Source organism: Microplitis mediator, chromosome 2 (genome assembly GCF_029852145.1).
Source record: "Microplitis mediator isolate UGA2020A chromosome 2, iyMicMedi2.1, whole genome shotgun sequence".
In the NCBI taxonomy this organism is placed as follows: Eukaryota; Metazoa; Arthropoda; class Insecta; order Hymenoptera; family Braconidae; genus Microplitis; species Microplitis mediator.
This window is the reverse complement of record NC_079970.1, coordinates 11,023,631-11,037,531: the sequence shown is the minus strand read 5'-3', so window position 1 is coordinate 11,037,531 and position 13,901 is coordinate 11,023,631. Positions and strand designations below refer to the sequence as shown.

Genomic DNA, 13,901 nt, shown 5'->3' with positions numbered 1-13,901 from the left:
GAGTGAAGAAGATGAGAAAAAGAGAGAAGAGGATGAAAAGAGGTTCGACAGCCTGGAATCCAAATTCTCCAGGATGGAAGGATTTCTCAGCAGGATTGCAGATAAATTAGAAGACACATCAAAAAGGCACAAATCCGGTGATGTACCCCTTACTAATAATAATAATAATAATAATAATAATAATAATAATAATAATAATAGTAGTCGCGACACAACATTTGATGCGGTTCCTCGTCGGAACATTAATGTTGACGCGGAAATTCATGTTGACGCGGAAATAAATAAAAATTTAGAAAATAAATCGGGCGAAAAATTTGATAAAAACAAACCAAAAATAATCGCGACATCAAACCCATCATTTGTTTTTAGACCGATTGATTCAATTAAGCCAGACACATTTGATGCTTCTATATCTGCTGATAGATATCTAAAACATTTTGAAATCGTTTCAAATCACAACGGATGGACAGATCAAATTAAAGCATCATACTTAGGAGCTTTATTGAGAGGAAAAGCTCAAACAATTTTAGAAAAATTATCGTCGGATGAATTAAAAAATTACGATAAAATTAAAGAAATTTTAATATCGCGATTCGGAGAAAGAAAATTTTCTTATGTTTATTTAAATGAATTACAAAATAAAGAACAAAAATTTAACGAGCCTCTTGACAGCTTTGCTGAAACAATAGACAAACTTTCTCGCCTCGCGTATCCCGATTTAACAGATGATATGATTGAACGCCAATCTTCTCAACAATTTATTAGTGGGTTACTAGACAAAAAATTACGATATTCTTTAAGATCTGAAAAAATTTTTACGTTCAATAAAGCTTTAGAAAGAGCTTTAGAATTAGAATCAATTTCAAAATTAATTGACAGTGAGGAAAGAAATAAAATTCACCCAAATAATAATTTTAAACAATTAGATAATTATAAAACTAATTTAAAAAGAAAACTAGAATTTGATAATAGTGATCGTAAATGTTGGAATTGTAATAAACAAGGTCATTTCATGAGGGATTGTAGAAATCCACAAATAAATAATCAACACAATTCGCAACAAAATAAGAAACCTCGATATAACCAAAATAATTAAAAATTTATTTACTTCAATGCGATTGGGAGGGTCCTTATGAAATTGAAAATAGGCTAAATAACGTAGTTTATAGAATCAGAAAAATCCCCAAACGAAAATATAAAATCGTGCATGTAATCCGTCTTGCACCGTACTGTGATCAATAAGAAGAAATAAAGAGAAGTCCGGCTGGGGCCCTGAACGATCTCAGTGTAGACGTTGTAAAGGGTTCCCGGGATTCTGTAGTCAGTTAGTAAGTCTAGGATATCTTGCAAACTGATAGAATTGAAGATGTCTGAACGACTACTAAAGACTGGTATAGTCCTTAGGAGAAATCTGGCAGTGGACCCTGAATAGCCACACTGTAGACGTTGCTGAAGAGTTCCCGAGATTCTGAAAGAAGTCTGGCTGAGGGCTCTGAACGATCTTGGTGGTAACGTTATTCGAGAGATTCCCGGGATTCTATAAGGACTGGAAATGTTCTGGGTTTGAGTATATTAGCTGAAGGGAAGTCTGGCCGTGGGCCCTGAACGATTAATCGTTGCGGGGTTCCCGAGATTCCTCAGTCATTGATCGGAGACTGGATATTTCTTTTGATCTAAGTGAGCTCAACGAGGATCAAAAGTTTGATTCTGAGGACTTATCAATGGCTAAGAGCAACCTGACTGGAGCTTTGGGATCCATCCGGAGTTGACACAGTCGACATTTCTCTTTTGTTGATGGCCACGACTTCTGAGAGATAGATGGATGCCCTGGAGAGTTTCCGAGGAGCTTTTAGGGAGAAAAATGAAATTCGTTGCAACGTGTGTTATTCAGAATCATTGGTATGTTAGCTCGAGATAACATATCGGAGAATGGTCTGGATGAATCGAACGGCAGAACATTGAGCATTTAAGATCAAAAATTATTGAATTGATCACACTAAAAGTTTATAATGAACAACTGATAAATAATGGAATGTAACGATGAAATATGTTTAACTATAAAATTTAATAAAATATTGGAGATACTTGTTTTGTTCTTTATTATGTGCAGATAATATTTCCAATTTCATTGGGGAAGGAGAGAAGGAGTCCATTCCTAGTCCTTCAAGGAGGAGAGGAAGGAGTTCCTGTTCCCATCCCGTACCTGATCCCATTCCCATTGAAGGTCCATTCAATCAAGAGGAGGGTTACATTTTAAATTTTATTTATTTTTGATTCGTGAATAGAAAAATAGAGTCACGCATACCAATTAACTTCTTAGCAGAATATTTTATTTTTTATTATTATCAATTCTTAGCTCAATTAAACTATAGACTATTTTTTTATTTTTTTATCATCTTTGCGTTAGCCTACAGGGTTGTTTTTGGGCTATGGTGTTTTTTTCCCTGTAGGGTGATAGATAGGGTGTGTTGGGACCATAGCGGAATCGAACGAAGATTGTAAATAGTTTTAATTTCAATTAAGTTCGATTCTTCCAACACAAATTTTATCGGGACGATAATTTTATTGAGAAGGGGGTAGTGTAACGAATGTGAAACTGATCTATTAAATATTTGAATAGCTAGAAAACAAATGCCTTCTTCTCTTGTTTTATAGATACGCGACAAAAGTCAGTCAGTCTTATATTGACAACTAAACAGCAAACATTGTATCTCAATAAACTATATTGCTCTCTCTTGCTTTCTTTTACTGCTGTTAATTGTGGTGTTATTATTTATAATTTAAGTGTGTTATCATTGTAGTGTATAAGTGATATTAATTTAAGATACCAATCACTACAATTTTTTTTTTTTTTTATTTAATTTTAACCGACATTTATATTGATGAAGACAATAAATTCTAATTAAACTACTTAATTAATAATTTACAGATATTCTAAATGAGATTCTAAAAATGACTATATTCGTTTATGCATGATTATACGTAATCATATATGGTCATGTATGAACATATCAAGTTATGAATGATCAGACCTGGCCAATTTTTGGATCTGATCATATATAGACGATTATGCATGATCATATATGATAAGACAAAATCTTTTTTCATCGGGTAAGGAACAATTTATATGACATTATCTGATGATCGAAAGAGACTATAAAGAGAAAGAGTTGGTATGATTTCAGACACATTTTAGCACATTATATTTTGATTTATCTGGAAAAAATAACATCAAATGTTATTTTTTTTACTTTTCAGCGCCGATATCTTTTGAACTAATCAACCGATTTTGACGTTTGAAGTGGCAATCGGCGCGTTTTCTTGAATTCTAGAGCTGATTAAATTTTGAAATTGATTGGATGAGTCACTTCAAAGATAATCGAAAAAAACCGTTTTTTATCATTTCTTTTGCCAACGATATCTCTCGAAAAAATTAACCGATTGAGATGGTTGAGGTGGCATTCAACGCGGCTTATAAAGTTCTAGAGCTGATTAGATTTTGAAGTCGATCGTTTAAGTCGTTTCTGAGAAATCACTAAAAAACTAAAAAAAAAATTTTTTTTTTCGTAATTCGCCAATATTATCGAGCCTACTTGATCAAATGATCTGAAATTTTCAGGAAAGTTGAGGGCCAACAAGCTCTTTCGATTGCCACCTCAATCATCCGAATCGATTTATTAGTTGAAAAGTTACAAAGAGTACACACACACACACTCGGACATCATTCTGAAAACAGTCAGAATAGCTTTCTAGGACCTCAGAACGTTGACATCTGATGAAAACTCGACATTCGAAAATCGGGGTGAAAACAATAACTTCCCAATTTTTCGAAAATCGTCGATTTTCTTGGCGGGAAGTTAAAAACACATTTTCACAATTTTTTCGACAACGGTTTCTCTCGAATGAATTAACCGATATTGATGGTTGAGGTGGCATTTGACGCTGTTAATAAAGTTTCAGAGCTGATTCGATTTTGGAATCAATTCATTGAGCACGATAGAAGTTAGTAAAAAAAAACATTTTTGAACAATTTTTACTCTTGAAATATCTCCGAACGTATGGTACCGATTATGCTCAATTTCTCAAAAATTGTTGGAATTGATGAGCCGCTTCGAACACCACTTTAACGAGCTAAATCGGTTACCCGTTCAAAAGTTACATAATATTTACATTCGAACGTACTTACATACACTCGGACATCATCTTGACATTAATCAGAATAGCTTCCTAGAACCTCAAATGGTCAAAATCTGTTAGAAATTTGATGTTCGAAAATCTGACCATAACCAATAACTTCCCTTTTTCAATTTTCAATTTTCTTAGAAAAAATATCTCTCACTTTAAGAAATATAAATTCTTGAATCAAGTAAAAATTTTTTGATTTAAGCGTAAAAATTTCTTGACGCGAGAGAAAAATTTTAATATAAGTTAGAAATTTAAAGATAATTTTCTACTTGTTGCAAGTAAATTTTGATTTTTCGAGTAGATCAAAAATTTTCTTGAATCGAAAATATTTTTTTTGATTCAAGTTAACTGTTTTTTCTGTGAAGACATCTTGATCATTTACATTAACACTATCATCAAATGTATAATTTCTGACATAGTTATTACAAAACGTAACATGCACACACATGTACGGGTCATTTTATCAATAATCAACAATTATTTATACACGAGGAATTCTTTCATAAAACCGTTAATTCAATAAATTTTAAATTTGTAATCTCTGATTTCTCGTTATTGTTAACTTAATGGTAGAGTGTTGCTGTCATTGTTCAAGATGTCTGATGTAATTAAAATAAAAATATCGAAACATAGCGTTATGAACAATTAAACGAACAACACGTTTTTTTCGGTCTTTTTTCTCCTAAATACTAGAATATTTAAGAGATATTAGTATATATTTATTCGAAATACCAGTTTTGAGAGTAGATTGATGTATTTTAGACCACTGAACAGTACTTGACATATTATGCAGAGAAGTAGTCCACTTCGAAGGTCCTAAAAGAAGTTCGCATAGATGACATTTAAATTTTCTTTCGTTTTTATTACGGTTATTAAAATCTATCGAATAATCAAAAAAATTTTGAATTATTCATATAAATATTTTTTACTAACTTTTGTGAAAGCTTATGACAGCAATATCAATCAACTTCAACGGAGAGAAAACCAATTGAAATATATATGACTTGTGCCAGTTAATGTGGAAAGGTGGACTCGATATCCTCGATAGTAATCAGCTGTCACGTTTAATATTACTGTAGGGAGATTTAAAATATGGTGTATTCTACTCAAAAAAAAAAAACCGACGAGTTCAAAAGCTGGTACAACTGCAAATTTTTCTGTAAATAATAAAATCATTTTCATTCTTTTACGTACTTACACAAAGACTCAGTTTTTATTTCACTTATTGATTAAGAGTCCTAATATTTATTGATGTACCATTTTCACTGTGGTGATCTCCATTGAAAGCTGAGCTTAGTCTGTTTCTATTGTTCAAACAGCTTATTTTTTTACAATCTACTTTGGTTTATCGGTTATTATTTTAATTAGCATGTTGGCAATGAGGAAGAACCATATATATCTACAAAAATTTCAACTTCCAAGTTAGAAATAGTGTAAAATACAATTAGCACTTCCGAGAAATAATACGATACTTTATCAATCAAATGTCAATAATTGTTAACTTCGTTTTCTTAATCAATCTGCAAAATTAGTTGACACACTTGCACCGTGTTTTACTGTGTAATATTTAACAAAATAAAAAAGTCACTTCGTTGATTTCACTCTGGCAAAATATTACAAATGTACCTAACAACTTGACTGAGTCAGCTGAGAGCTAACAGGGAGTAACGTAATCGAATTTCCAATAATGTAAACGCGTGCGCACGCCTTGTTTTACCCATAGCCATAAAGTTCACTATCAACATGAGAAAGCTCTGATGTTTTCTAGAAACACTATAGACGGTACATTACAAGAGTAGTGACTTTTTCATTTTATCGTTTGGATTTTCACGGAAAATGTAATGTTTTCATTGTAATAATAACTACAAAATTTGTAAACTTACAATTCTTAAAAAAAAAATCTCATCTTCTGAAGACAGTTTTCGTATATATGTTACGATTTATCTAACGTAATAAAATTACATTGTAGAAAAGATTTTAGTTACTCATGAAGAGACTGGATACTTTCAACATGACTGATTCTAATACACTGTATTCAACCTATTGCGGATGCATCGTATGAAACATGAAATATAATTTACAATTTTTATTAAGATTGTTACTAACAGGCAAGCAATAAAAGTGAAAGATACTATAAAAAAATAGTTTGAATAATCATTTATTTTGTGCCCTGCGCAATCATATATTAGGGTGATTCAAAAAACAAACGAAGTTTTTTTTCTTCTAAACAGGTTCGAAAGTTTCGTTTAGATAAAAAAAAGACGCCTGTGAAAATTAGAGCTCTTAATATTAATATTAACATTGTCCGCATTGCACTTTTCTATTTCCCATAAGAATAACATGGAAAAAATTTTTTTTACGTCTTCTGATGTTTATAAGTAGCTAACGATGCGTCATAGGAATAATTGGCAGGCATATTTTTGTAGGGAATTGAATACTCTACAAAAAAAGATTCTTATCATTTTTTGAGGAATCTATTTGTTCAAAAGTTTTTTGAGGTTGAAGTCAAATTCATATTAAATTTTGAGATTTTCTTACTTTTCCTGCGAGACTATCAGACCTATATCAAAATATCATTGGACCTTTTTTGTAGACAATTTTATTCCCTAGAAGTTTTTCTTATAAAGTTTTTTCGAATTCCGTATTGTTTTCTAGTTATTTTTATTTTAATGTCATGCTCTTAAAATCGATCAGAAGACTAGTTTTTTTATGAACAAGACATTAAAATAAAAATAACTAGAAAACAATGCGGAATTCGAAAAAACTTTATAAAAAAAACTTCTAGAGAATAAAATTGTCTACAAAAACGGTCCAATGATATTTTGTAATCCCGCATGGAAAAACTTTATATGTGAAAAAATATACTTAAAAATATATGAATATTATAGTGTGATATATCGCACAATATATAAAATAATATTTATATTTTTGCCGTATTAATATATGATAATATATTGACAAAAAATATATTGCTACAATATATTAACTATACATTTATCAATATAACTTTTTTTATGTATGTTGAGCATATATATCTTGCATATATATCTTGATATATTTTACTATATATTGATATATTGTATTGTAAGTAGTATATTCATTAATATACAGTATGATGTATATTTATAACATAAGTTTTCCAGTATATTGCAAAATATATGGTACTCCATATATTTTGCAACATATAACGTCCAATATATTTCAAAATATATGGTACTATACATATTTTTGTACTATGGTATGTTACATAATAAAAACCATGCATTTTAGTTTGTAATTTTCATTTCTATGCTATTGGGCAGCTTCTCAAAAAATATCGGTATATAAAGACTATAATTTTCAATATATCGAGAAAAATATAATTTTTAATATATTGGAAACATATAACTTCAATATATCGCAAACCATAAATTCAAACATATTTCTTCCATGTATGATCAATTATATACAGACAATATAGTACTAATTATATGAGTCAAAATATATATAAATTTTATTATATTATACTTTATAAATTACATACATACCATCCATATATGACGAAAATATATTGAGCATATATGAGATAATATATATAGAAAAATATAAAACATTATATAAAAAGAAATATATTATTAAAAATATATAATCCAATATATGTCACAAACATATATTCATAAATATATATATTTTTGCCGCCATATATTTATCACATATTCTCCATATACATTTTTATATATTTTTAACAATATATAGCTTTTCCATGCGGGATAGGTCTGATAGTTTCGCAGGAAAAGTAAGAAAATCTCAAAATTTAATATGAATTTGACTTCAACCTCAAATAACTTTTGAACAAATAGATTCCTCAAAGAATGATAAGAATCTTTTTTTATAGAGCATTCAATTCCCTACAAAAATATGCCTGCCAATTATTCCTATGACGCATCATTAGCTACTTATAAAAATCAGAAGACGTAAAAAAAATTTTTTCCATGTTATTCTTATGGGAAATAGAAAAGTGCAATGCGGACAATGTTAATACTAATATTAAGAGCTCTAATTTTCACAGGCGTCGTTTTTTATTTAAACAAAACTTTTGAACCTGTTTGAAAGAAAAAAAAAATTTGCTTGTTATTTGAATCATCCTAATATATATACAATATGTATAGAAAATATATTTCTAATAGCTAACTTTTGGCCGATTTTCGTATATATTTTACATATTTTAATTGTAACTTAAATATATTAAAAAAAGGGTGAGAGGGGCAAAGCGGGGTACTCAAGGAAATACTGAGTTTTTGAGGACTTAAATACAGTAAATCTTTTTAACTTCCCGCTGAGAAAATTGACGATTTTCAAAAAATATGAAAAGTTATTGGTTTCACCCCGATTTTCAAAGATCGGGTTTTCATCATATGTCGACGTTTGAAGGTGCTTGGATGCTATTCTGACATTTTCAGAGCAATGTCTGTATGTGTGTGTGTGCGTGTGTGTGAATGTAAATCTCTCATATCTTTTTACACTGTTAAAAATAATTTGAAAATTACATTATAAAAGGAATTGAATTTTCATAACTAGATATTCGAATTGTTTTTTCAATAAGAAAAGCTTCAAATTTAATATATGTAATTTAATAATCAAGCTGGTATTTAAAATTAAAAAAAAAATATGAATTTTAATAAACGTATTTAAAATTTATACTTGTTTTTTAAATTTTCAAAGCAAGTATTAAAAATTTTAAGACATATTGAATTTTAATAATTCCATTTGAAATTTCAGAATACTTATTTGAAAATTCAAATGCTTGTATATGAAATTTCTGACGTGATGCGCGGTCAGTAATCAAGGATTCCCTGATTAAAAAAAGCGATTTAAAACGATTTGTAATGTTAAATGCCCATAAGAAGAGGGATTCAAAAGTATTCAAGGTATTCAAAAGCATTAAAAAGTATTTAAAATTTTTTCTTTCGAATCGTTTTAAATAGCTTTTTTTAATCAGGGTTGTGTAGTGAAATACATAATATATGTGAATAATGTAAGCGTTGTAAATCAGACTTTGTTATTGTTAAGTTTTTATTTGCTAAATAATATAAAGTAAATAAAACCTGTGACTGAACTGAACATCATTGACAGTATAATAAATGATGAATGATAAAATGATAGTATTAAATGTAATATAGCATAATACTAATAAACACAATAGTTTTATAGTGATTTAAATATTAAAATGTAATTTAACTTTAAAATATTTATTTAATTACTAGTGCTTTAAACGTTCAAGAAAAAAAAATATAATTACCCGCTATGTTATGTTATATTATAAAAATAGTTGATGAAAATACAAAATTTATAATGTTGTTTATAAGGAATTGATAACAGTTTACAAAATGTTGAAGCTTTATCAATGAACATTTTGTTACGTTTTATACCTAATAGTCTTTAATTTCCATCCCGTATGAAAAAGCAATATATGAGCTTCAGTATAATTCAAAATATATGATAAATTATATAGAATTATAAGAAGTCATATATGGAGCCATATACAAAATTTTGCCGAAATATAATATGATTTTATAATTCGCAACTTATATATCGGTAGAATATTTTTTTTTCACATGCTAACTTATAAGTATTGCTTATAATATTTTATACTATACTTTAAGTTATATGATAAGATATATGATTTAATTATATGACTCACATATAATATTTATACATGTAAATATATAATTATATAAATATTGAGACAAATCGCTTTTCGTCTTCGCGATTTTTACCAGCAGCCACCAGAATTTGCGGGTTGAACCCTGGCTTAGGCTGGCCTCTAACAAATTTTATTTTACTTGGACAGAGCAGTGGGCTGGGGTTCTTGCAAAGCGAAGACCCGCACTTATTCAAACTCGGCAACGCATGTTAAAACTTATCAACTTACCTCACGGCTTATAAAATTATAGAATATTCTTATTGATGGTCAAATGACTATTTGTAACTTAATTAATATTTATTTTGTTAGACTATTCGATAATCTTACTAGTAAAATAGGAAATAAATAGGATGAACAGATAATGGATACAGTGAATGATTAACAATTGCAATGATTGTTTATTGCCAATTATAATAATAAAAATTACTTACAAGAAAGTGCACGCGCTGGATATAATGTAGACAGATGCGTGGCACAGTATAATTTTATATCGCGAGTATATCGCCGGTAACGTACAGTAATATTTAATTGAACTAACTTTGTTTATAATAATCAGTAAACTTGGACAGTAAAGTATATCGCAAGAGAATTGCCAGTAATACAACTATAACCCAAGTTAATTTCCCGATTTACAAAGTAGTTATCCGTATTAACAAAGTCGCAAATAAATTGCTGGTATATGACAGTAAAACTAAATTATACATCTTATCGCTAATTGACCCAGGATCGAAGTGAAGTTCAATCATTGTAGGATCTTAGGGCTGAATTTTTGGGCTTGCTCCCCAATTCCCCTCACGGTCATGCGTTGAGGTGATAATTAGTCATGTGACCATGGCACTATGACTCTAGCTTTAGGTGGTTTCAGACGGCAACGAGACGGGGAAAAATGGGAACCGCAAGGCTGAAGGAGAAGATGACAATTCACATTGTCTCAATATATGTTCACATATATTTGTATAAATGTATGTAAATATATATTTATATAGATATATGTTTACATATATTTGCACAAATATATGTATATAAATATATGATAATTACATTATATATTATAATTACATAAATCTAAGCTATGATATTTTTAGTATTTTTATGTAGTTACATGATAACTACAACTATTTATATTTTTTTCTACTATCGTGATGTAGTGTATTTGTTTTTACTTTATTAACAGAATTTATCTGAATTTAATAGAATTAAAAATTTAATTCTGTTTAATTCGATCGAATTCAGTTGTTTAATCAGGGATCATATGTATACAATCCCTCGCAGATTTGAATCACGGTGGAAACACGGTGGGTTTGTTCCATTTTACCACTGTGATTACGCGGTGTATCCACCATGATTCCACGGTGGCTTTACCACCGTGTATACACGGTGTTTTCACTGTGATTACGCAGTGGATACAGCGTGGAACCACGGTGGTGAAATAGCACAAAGCCACCGTGGAATCACGGTGGATACACCGCGTAATCACAGTGGATACACTGTGTATACACAGTGGTTAAGCTATCGTGGAATCACGGTGGATACACCGCGTAATCACAGTGGATACACTGTGTATACCCGGTGGTGAAATGGAACAAACCCACCGTGTAACCACGGTGGATCCACGGTGTTTCCACCGTGATTCAAATCTGCGAGGAATATTACATATATTATAAATTACATGGATTCTAATAACATTGAATTTATAAATTAATTTATAAGATAAAACATACATTTTACGTTACAAATTAATATATAAAACGGACATATAATTTTTGATACAATATCAGATGAATATAATCACACATATTATAAATGATATGGATTATTATAATATTAAACGTATAAATTATTATATATGATAAATCATATATTAATCAATATTAATAATTTTGCCGCCATATATATTCAGTTATTTACCATATATTTTTATATATATTATCGACAGTATATGGTTTTTTCATACGGGATGTAACCATACACTGTTAAAATAATTGTTTGAATTTCCAAAACATTGTATATAACGCAATAAACACATACAATTCTGTTTGAAATCTCATTGTAACGATCGTATAGAATTTAAAATACACGCTTTTGAATTTTCGAATAAATGCTTCAGATTTTCAACAACATCTATTTAAAAATTAAAGAGAAAGTATTTGAAAATTAAAAAAAAGCATTTAAAAATCCAAAGTGTTAATTTGAGAATTCAAAAACGTGTATTTTAAATTCTATATGAAATTAGTAATGAAATTTCAAGCACAAATGTATGTGTTTATTGCGTTATATACTATGTTTTGTAAATTCAAACAATTTTTTTAACAGTGTAATGAATGAACTGATTTAGATGCTTCTTGCAGCATTCGATAGATTCCTTCTGAACTTAAATTTCCAGAAAATTTTAGATCATTTAGTCAAATAGACTCTAAGATATTTAAGAAATCCGAAAAAATTTTTTTTTTCGTTTTTTTTTTATATTTTGAAAACTGTTGGATCGATTAATTCCAAAATCTAATCAGCTCTAGAACTCGATAAAAGCTTTCGATTGCCGCCAAGAACGTCTCAATCGGATAATTTGTTCGGAAGATATCGTCGACGAAAGAAATAGCAAAAACGTTTTTTTGCAAATATCGTCGAAATGACTGAACCAATCATTCACAAAATTTTATCAGCTCTAGAACTCAATAAAACGCGCCAATTGTTACCTTAAACGTCTCAATCGGATAATCTGTTCGAGAGATATCGTCGACGAAAGAATGGAAAAAAATCGTTTTTTTTTCGTTTATCGTGAATATTTCGAAAACTATCGAATCGATCAATTCCAAAATGTAATCAGCTCTAGAACTCGATACAAGTATTCGATTGCTGCCAAGAACGTCCTTATCAGATAATCCGTTCGAGAGATATCGTCGACGGAATAATAAATGTAAAATCTATATCTGCTTTTTTCATTAAGAGCTCTTCGAGCTCGAAAATACTTTTGTTTGCCATTGTTTTTTAAAAAAACATTTTTTAGCGTTTCTTTTTCTCACGATATCTCGCGAACGAATGAACCGATTTTGATGGTTGAGGTGGCATTCGACGCGGCTCTTGAAGTTTTAGAGCTGATTAGATTTTGGAATTAATCCATCGAACAAATTAAAAGTTATCCAAATAAAACATTTTTGAAAAAATTTTATTTTTGAAATATCTTCGAACGCACCCTACCGATTAAGCTCAAATCTTTACAGCTTCAAGATATTACCAAGCCGCGTCGAATGACATCTCAAAGATCAAAATTGGTTCATCCGTTCAAGAGTTATGAATATTTACATACATACATACGTACGTACGTACACACATACATACACTCGGACATCATCGTGAAATTAGTCAGGATGTAACAGGGTAAAATAGATTCCAATGACTATTTATTAAGATCTAAATTTAGATTTATCCACGGTCGATAACGGGTCCTAATTATAACTCGGTTTATTAAATTGAGTGATTCGACATGTCACCGGGTGTCGCTAATCAGTGAGACCCGAACATCCGTCCCTCTCTTTGACTAATTTAGTAGGGATGAGTTTTCCGGGGGTAAATCAAAGAGACCCGAATCGAAGAGTTCTAAGGGAGTAAAGTGCCAAAAATCGAGAGAGTTCATCGGACACCCAAAAGGATCAGACGTAGAAAACAAAAAGGTAAATATAAAAGTCTGCGTCCGCTTCACGTGAAACGAGGCGATTAATTCTGTTAATTATCAATTTTTACCTGGCACTTAGAGGCCATTCTATTAAGTAACTATATATATAAAAATACTTATACGTACTGATCATTGACAAATTTCAATCAATCATAACTTAATAATTATATCCATTGGCGTAAAGAGGCATAAATTAAGGAGCGAGAAGTTATTGAGGCAACGGAAAAACCTGGAAAATTTGGAGATATCAACATCAGCTACTGAACCGCATCCGACGGCAGAACAATCGCTGAATCCATCAAGTGTTGCTGAAATTATATTTGGAGGTAAATTATAATTAATTAAGGCATCTGATTAATTCAT

General features: G+C 30.0%; 1 protein-coding gene across 3 annotated transcripts in view; it reads right to left on the bottom strand.

The window, feature by feature from the left end:
* LOC130663026 (uncharacterized) overlaps nucleotides 1-5,892 on the bottom strand; it is a 490,048-nt gene extending 484,156 nt beyond the window's left edge. Inside the window, exons 1-4 of one of the 3 annotated variants that reach the window (XM_057462056.1) lie at nucleotides 5,658-5,891; nucleotides 5,443-5,584; nucleotides 5,119-5,342; nucleotides 4,918-5,001 (exon numbers count right to left, since the gene is read on the bottom strand). The gene's annotated coding sequence lies outside the window, so the exon portion shown is untranslated. Of the gene's footprint in view, nucleotides 1-4,917; nucleotides 5,002-5,118; nucleotides 5,343-5,442 lie in introns of all 3 variants that reach the window. The other 2 variants (XM_057462059.1, XM_057462055.1) reach the window with 2 other exon arrangements.
* Between the last annotated feature and the right edge of the window lie 8,009 nt (nucleotides 5,893-13,901).